At 35.2% G+C, this 6812-nt stretch overlaps 1 pseudogene; it reads right to left on the bottom strand.

The window, feature by feature from the left end:
• On the bottom strand, window positions 5245-5749 carry LOC106502013 (annotated as a pseudogene).

The following is a 6812-nucleotide window of genomic DNA, read 5'->3' as shown; positions in this document are numbered from 1 at the left end:
AAATTATATGTGAATCTTTCTCTACTTTTTTATTTTCACAATTTTCTTTACATATTTATTGCTTTATATTGATAACAAAAGAGTGAAACACAAAATAATAAAAGAAAACTTAAATGAGGTAAACTTAGGAGGTATAAATGAAACAACAGTATTGAATATTAACTTGCATGCTCAATCTCTCAGTTATGTCTGAGTCTTTGTGACTCCATGGACTGTAGCCCACCAAGATCCTCTGTCCATAGAATTTTCCAGGCAACAATACTGGCATGGGTTGCCATTTCCTATTCTAGTTGGCTTATATATTCCTTTTAAAGCAAAATAAACTTAATTATAAATAACCCCCCAAATTCCAGCTTAAATGGTTACTTTGGGATTTTCATAATATTGATAAGAACTATAGTATAGAAAGGAATTATAATATAGGGTTGAACTGAGCTATAGATAAAAATTATAATAAAGGGATTTTCAGATATTAATTGACTAATGAGTATCTGTTCCTGAGAACACAGTTTCAATATAGGAAAATGATATTTTTATAACAGTTTCAAAATTTTTTAAACATTCAAGGCAAATAAACTTGAAGTTTTATCTGAGACAAATTTTAGGCAAATATGCATGTATTGTACATTCATATACGTGAACACTTATGTAATGAAGAATTGATGCATTCAAACTGTTGTGCTGAAAATGACTCTTGAGAGTCTTTTGGACAGCAAGAAGATCAAACCAGTTAATCCTAAAGGAAATCAACCCTGAATATTCATTGGAAGGACTAATGCTGAAGCTGAAGCTCTGATATTTTGGCCACTTGATGCAAAGAGCCAACTCATTAGAAAGACCCTGATGGTGGGAAAGATTGAAGGCAAAAGGAGAAGGAGGAAGCAGAAGATGAGATGGTTTGATAGCATCACTGACTCAATGGCTATGAATCTGAGCAGACCCTGATGGTGGGAAAGATTGAAGGCAAAAGGAGAAGGAGGAAGCAGAAGATGAGATGGTTTGATAGCATCACTGACTCAATGGCTATGAATCTGAGCAAAGTCCAGGAGATAGTGGAGGACAGAGGAGCCTGGGGTGTTGCAGTTCAAGGGGTCTCAAAGAGTCAGATATGAGTTAGCAACACAAGAAGTAGAACTAGAAAGAGAAATGAATGAAACTATTTAGATCAAAGTAAAAACTAGAATCCCAACAAGAACATGCGCTCCTCGGTTGATTTTTCAGCATATGTCATATTGTATCATCACTTTACATATTTTGATCTCAACACGAGTACTTTAAATTTGCTTATAGTTTAAGTATTTATTCTTCATCAGTAACCAAATGCCTATATTTGCAGATTTTCAAAATTTATCCTTTCCTTATAATGCTCACAGAAATTCCTCTAAAATAATACTTTTCTCAGTTACAGAGCAAATTTGCCTCAATAGTGATAAATATGGCATCACTTTATGAAGAAAACATAAAAATAAAAAAGCTCCCATATCTGACTGAATGAGTTAAGAAGTTAAGAACAGGTTCAAGGAGGTTGCATTTTTGTTGACACTTCACAGTGTGTTTAAAGATTAACAGAAACCCTCAAACAGAAAATGTACAGAAAGATAAGTGAGTGTGATATGTTCTGGAATTGAAAGTAGTTGTTTTTAAAATCATTGGGTTTAGTTTAACTTATTCTATTTGTCTTCATTAAGTGTGTGAAACATTGCAAAACTGTTTAAGGAAGTTTATGGTTAGACGTGGTTCTGAAACGATAGCAGAAATTAGATTTGAAAAAGGTCTTGTATAATTTGTAAGGGGATTAGATTTATCTATTTTCGTTTCATTCTCTTCCCTCTATCATGCCCATTATGTTTAAAACCAACCATATTGATAAGCTCTCATTCAAATGAGTCAAAGTCTCCCTCTTTCAACAAACCTTACTTGGTTAAATAAATATCTGGTTTATTGTTTTACAGTGTTTCAGTTCAGTTCAGCTCAGTTGCTCAGTCATGTCTGACACTTTACTACCCCACGGACTGTAGCACGCCAGGCTGCCCTGTCCATCACCAACTCCTGAAGCTTGCTCAAACTTATGTCCATAGAGTCGGTGATGCCAACCAACCATTTCAACTTCTGTCATCACTTTCTCCTCCTGCTTTCAATCTTTCGCAGCATCAGGGTATTTTCCAGTGAGTCAGTTCTTCGCATCACATGACCAAAGTATTGGAGTTTCAGCATCAGTCCTTCCGATAAATCTTCAGGACTGCTTGCCTTTAGGATTGACTGGTTTGATCTCCTTATTGTCCAAGGGTCTCTCAAGAGTCTTCTACAACATCAATTCTATGGCAACTCAGCCTTCTTTATGGACCAAATTCTCACATCCATACATGACTACTGGAAAAACCATATCTTTGATTAGATAGACCTTTGTTGGTAAAATAATGTCTCTGCTTTTTAATATGCTATCTAGGTTGATCATAGCTTTTCTGCCAAGGAGCAAGCATCTTTTAATTTCATGCCTGCAGACACCATGTGCAGTGATTTTGGAGCCCAAGAAAATAAAGTCTGTCACTGTTTCCATTGTTTCCCCATGTATTTGCCATGAAGTGTCTGGCTTCTACTGTGTCTGGCTTGCTTCATGTAATGTAGTGCTCTCTAGGTTTATCCATGTTGTTTACCAATTGGCAAGTTTTCTTCTGAATAATATTCCAGTTTTTTGGTATATCCCACATTTTATATTTGATTTTTAATGGACATTTGACTCCATTTTGCTTTGGGGAATAATGCTGCAATGAACGTGGGGGGTAGCTATCTCTTAGGGATCCATATATTAATTTATTTGTTTTTCATAATGGCTGTAATAGTTTACATTTCTCCCAGCAAGGATAAAGTGTACTATTTTCTCTGCATTCTTACAAAAAGTTGGTATCATTTTTTGATTTTGTTTATAATATCCATCCTAATGCATATGAGATGATATCATATTGTGAATTTTTTTCTATTTGGAATTTATTTATTTTTTAATATAAATTTATTTGTTTTATTTAGAGGCCAATTACTTTACAATATTGTATTGGTTTTGCCATACATTCACATTAATCTGCCACGGGTGTACATGTGTTTCCCATCCTGAACCCCCCACCCACCTCCCTCCCCATCCCATCCTTCGGGGTCATCCCAGTGCACCAGCCCTGAGCATCCTGTATCATGCATCGAACCTGGACTGGCGATTCATTTCACATATGATAAACATCATGTTTCAATGCCATTCTCCCGAATCATCTCACCTCACCTTCTCCCACAGTCCAAAAGACTTTTATAGATCTGTGTCTCTTGCTGTCTCGTGTATTGTGAATTTTTAAAAAAATATTTTTTCCCACATTGTGATTTTGATTTGCATTTCCTTGATGATTGAGAATGTTGAACATGTTTTCATATACCAGCTGGCCAATTGTTTGTCTTTGGAAAAATGTCTATTGACCTCCTTTTCTCATTTTTAAAATCAGATTGTTTGGCATTTTGTTATTGAGTTTTATGAGTTTAACATATATTTTGGTTAACCCCTAATCATATATATAGCTCGAAATATATTTTTTCCATTCCATAGGTTATCCTTTCACTGTTTGGATTGTTTACTTTGCTGTGTGAAAGCTTTTAAATTTGTTTAGCCAAATTTATCTATTTTTGCTTTTGTTGCCTGTGCCATAGTATCATAGTTAAGAAATCATTGCCAAGATTTTTTTTGTCAAGGAAAGTTTTTTTTTTTCTATGAGTTTTATGGTTTCAGTTCCTACTGAAATGTTTTTACATTTAATTCAAAATTAATTATGTTGAGTTAAATCTTTGTGTAACACGTAAGATAAGGGTCCAGTTTCATTCTTTTGTACATGGATAGTCAGTTTTCTAAGCACTAGTTATTAATGAGACTATTGTTTTCCCATTTGTGCATTTTTAGTGCCCCTGTTGAAGGTTAGTTGGTCTCATATGTATGGATTTACTTGAGGGCTCTCTATTCTGTTCCACTGATCTGTGTATGATTTTATGCATCTGTTTTATGCAATTCCATACTGTTTTGATTAATATAGCTTGTGATATAGTTTGAAATCAGAAAGAGTGATGCCTTGGACTTTGTTCTTCTCTCTTAAAAGAAGATTTGTGTCATTTGTAGTTCCACTTGGATTTTAGAATAGTTTTTTTTCTACTTCTGAAAAATGGCAGTGGAAGTTCAATGAGATATCATTGGAAGTTCAACGGAGATATCATTGACTCTATAGATCAATTTAGATATTATGCACATTTAACTATATTCTGTCAACCTAATATATAAGCATGAGCATCTTCCCATTTATTTAAGTCTGTTTTAATTTTTGTCACTACTGATTTACCGTTTCAGTGTAAAAGAATTTTACATCCTTGGTTAAGTTTATTTCTATATAATTTATTCTTTTTGATGGTACAGTATATTAGGTTGTTGTCTAAATTTCCTTTTGTTTGTTGCTGGTATATGGAAACTCAGCTGATTTATATATACATATATAGATAGAAAGACAGATAGATCTTGTATCACGAATTTTTACTGAATTTATTAGTTCTAATAGGTTTGCGTGTGTGTTTGTATGTACATAGTCTTTAGGGTTTTCTGCATATAAAACATGTTACCTGCAGAGAGAATTTCACTCTTTCTAATTTAGGTGTCTTTTATTTCTTATTATTGCCTAATCACTCTGGCTATGACTTCCAATACTGTGTTGGGTATTGATAGTGGATATCCTTCCTTATTTCACATCTTAGGGGAAAAACTTTCAGTTTTTCACCATCAAGTGCAATGTTAGCTGTGGGCTTTTCATGTACAGCCTTTGTTGTGTTGAGTTACTTTCATTCTTTATCTAATTTGCTGATGAAAGAGTGTTGAATTTTGTTAAATATTTTCTCTGAACCTTTTGAAATGATTATACAATTTTCGTATTTCATTTTTAAATGCAGGTATCTCATTGATTGATTTGCATATATTTTAATAACTGTGAATCACAGGAACATATTTTACTCATCATGGTATATTATCTTTTTTTTTTGACCTCACTAAAAATTAATATTATTTAATTAGAAAATGTTGGGAAATCTACTTTGCTGTTTTTTGTTTTAGGTTACATTTATTTTTAAAAAACTGTATTTATTTCTTCATTTTGGCTGTGCTGGGTCCTCCTTGCTGTGTGAGGCCTTCTCTGGTTGTGGTGAGTGAGGGCTCTTCTCTTGTTTTGGTCGCAGGCTTCAGTAGTTGCAGCTCCAGGGCTTATTCACTAAAAGGTAGCAAAAGAGTGCTGAATTGTCCTTTCCAAGAAGTTGGAACCATAGTACTTCGGAAGGTTTTAGCTCTTTTTGTAACCACCCCTTCCCAGTTTCAATAAGTTCTACTCCAGTCAACTTAATCAGCAAAACACCACATGGCTCTTTTCTCCATGAAGATATAACAGGTAAAGTAATGGGAGTATATTCAATCTCTAAACCATTCTCAGTTATTCAGCATAGTCGTCCTCGTAGTTTACCATTCTTTCTTATAAATTCTACTGGAATATCTGAAGAACGTGTGAATTTTGATGTCAGTCGAACACTTCTTAGAAGTAACATTACTCCAGCTGTGGCCATTACAAGTGCTGATGTTCTGGACGAGGCGCAGGTGGTCGTCGGCCCACTGTGGGATCCGCGCCACCACGTTGGGCGCTGCTCCATCCCGGTTGGGCGGTGGTGTGGCTGGGGCCGCGGGCTGCCCCGCCATGTTCCCGGCCTCCCGGGAGCGGGCGCCCTCTCTTTTTTAATATACTGTTGAATTTGGTTTGCTAGAATTTTACTTATATAAGTATATTGTTAAATGCATCATTTAATAATGTGATAGATATAATGAATAATCATAAATAAACTTCATGTAAAGTATATCTGAATCCATCCTCAAAGTTTAGAAAATCTGAAGGAGATGGAATAGAAAAATGAGCATGCAAAACATTATTGACCATGGATTTACTCAGAACACAAAGTAAGGGCAGGTAAAATACACAGAGAAAAATTAGGAAAATATTTCTAGGAAAAGAAGATAATTTCACTCATGTCCTAGAACCATAACAAACATGGTGATACAAAGGTCATTAAACAGAAGGGTTTGGGGTTTGTGAACAGATATTACTTTCCGTATATGGAAAAGGTGACTTGAAGGACTACCCTGGAGAGGAGGAGTCAGAACCAACCTTATTCTCTGAGCCAGAGTAGGAGGAGGGGTTGGTGACTTATTTTGAAGATAAGGTTAAAGAAGGAAAGACTAATGGTCACTTACAGCTATGGCCTGGAAAATAAGAAAACATACTCTGACCTTTGCAACCAGGAGGTTGTATTCCTAGAAGTAAGAAAAATATTAAAATAGACCAGTTTTGCCTGTATCAGGAGACTTGCTATTGTTCAGTTATTCAATCATGTCAGACTCTTTGCGACCCCATAGACTGCAGCACTCCAGGCTTCCCTATCTTTCACCATCTCTCTGAGTTTGCTCAGACTGTTGAGTTGGTGATGCCATCCAACCATCTCATCCTCTGTTCTCTCCTTCAGAAGACTTACCTGCTATTATCTTCCTGATGAAAGAAAATTAAATTCTGTATGCAATATAATGGTTCCAGTGCCTCTACATTTATTTTTATAGGCAATGGCCAGCAGTTAATTAGAAATTATTAGGCATGCAGCGGCTAGGCCAAAATATCAGGAAATTAAGAGGAGAAAGTCAATTGAAATTGATCCACATATATTTTATACGTTGGAGTTATCAGTCACTGACTTCAAGTGAAATACAATGACAA

This window comes from Capra hircus, chromosome 4 (genome assembly GCF_001704415.2).
Source record: "Capra hircus breed San Clemente chromosome 4, ASM170441v1, whole genome shotgun sequence".
NCBI classification, from domain to species: domain Eukaryota; kingdom Metazoa; phylum Chordata; class Mammalia; order Artiodactyla; family Bovidae; genus Capra; species Capra hircus.
This window is presented reverse-complemented; position numbering and strand designations above follow the sequence as displayed.